Raw genomic sequence first — 1526 nt, forward strand, 5'->3', positions numbered from 1 at the left:
GAAAAGAAAAATTTCAAAAAGTATTATTCAGTACAAATATTTTTGTGTTCCATTTGAAAATAAATTTATCTTAATTCCCGTTCTTCATCACTTCTTTCACGGCTTTTCGAACTAGTTATGTTTCATTAAATCGCTTAATATTAAAAATCTAAGTCTTATACTACTAATAATATTTTTTTGTTTTCAATACTTTACATGAAATTCCCATTAGAGAAATGGACAAATTCCATTATTTTCGGGGATTCTGAACCGGTCGCCTCCACATCAATGGGAGCAAGGAAGAAGGTGAAGCTTTCCTCCTATTTAAACTTCGCTTCTCATCAAGGTAAATTGTGATTAAGATAAATATTAATTAAGTGTACTAATGAAATCTATTTCAAGTTATGAATTCACAATTGGACTAGAGTACACCGTTAACCGAGTCTTCTCCGCCGGTGTCGAATCCCAATAAAGGTAAAAGGAAAACCATTTGTTTAAATATTTTAACTTATCTATTCTTCCATCGTTACAGATGTAATGGAGATGTTGCATCATATTTTTAATAAACAGTGTGACCTAGAGGCCCGGATGGACAAGATAGAAGAGAATGTATGTAATTGCCTCTCATTTTGTTCATTTATTCCCAAATGTACAGGCTTACCGGGTAAGTCATCCTGATATTTAAGGACATTTATTATATAGGTCACTTCTCATTCAGCTAGTCATTACCATTTCATTAATTAGAAATGACCTAAATGAATATCCTTAAGTATCTAGGACCACTTTCCCGGACCCTGTATTGATTTCAATATATACTCCGAAAAAAGTCAGCTAAATATATTGCTCTCAACACATGATTTGGTAACTATAACCAAATAATGTAGCTATAATCAAATCATGTGTTGAGAAAAACATATTTAGTTGACGTAACTAAACTGTGTTTTACGTGTACATATGTATGTTATTTATACAATTTAGATGATCCAAAAACCTGACATGTTGACACACCATAAAGCCGTTAGGAAGACTAAAGTTCTCAACAAGAAGGTGCATCAAATAATTTGCAAAATAAGTGGAGAGACTGGAGAGGATCTCCATAATGAGCTCAACGACATCCTGCCTATGATGTCCATTGACGCAGTCTTTGACATGGAGGAGAAGCTCCATGATACAACCTACCAGGACGCGGTTGTAAGTATTCTTTTATCTGTATATTATATCAAATAAAACACCTCTTTGAGGTAGAATTTTCGAGTGACGAAAGCTGAACTAGAAACACAAAATTTATGATATCAATTTCGTGCCGAAAATTATACGCATTTTTTACCTGCCTTTGAAACGTACGGAAAATCTTTTCTATTCATACGAATCGTTGCAAAAGTTCTGTTATTATTTTGTGTTTCTAGCAGTAAACGGAATTTCGCAACGTTCCGAATAAATAAAAAAAGATTTTCCGTACGTTTCAAAGGCAGTTAAAAAATGCGTATAATTTTCGTCACGAAATCTATATCATAAATTTTTTGTTTCTAGTTCAGCTTTCGTCACTC

At 33.1% G+C, this 1526-nt stretch overlaps 1 long non-coding RNA gene across 1 annotated transcript; it reads left to right on the forward strand.

Annotated features, from left to right (window-relative positions):
- The first annotated feature begins 234 nt into the window (after positions 1-234).
- Positions 235-1228, forward strand: LOC118736585. The gene is made up of 4 exons (XR_004992728.1): positions 235-325; positions 382-453; positions 512-588; positions 958-1228. It is a non-coding gene; the product is annotated as an uncharacterized LOC118736585 (long non-coding RNA).
- The last annotated feature ends 298 nt before the right edge of the window (positions 1229-1526 follow it).

The sequence above is a fragment of the Rhagoletis pomonella genome, unplaced genomic scaffold (genome assembly GCF_013731165.1).
Source record: "Rhagoletis pomonella isolate Grant_MI unplaced genomic scaffold, Rhpom_1.0 Rhpom_scaffold_00003, whole genome shotgun sequence".
NCBI classification, from domain to species: domain Eukaryota; kingdom Metazoa; phylum Arthropoda; class Insecta; order Diptera; family Tephritidae; genus Rhagoletis; species Rhagoletis pomonella.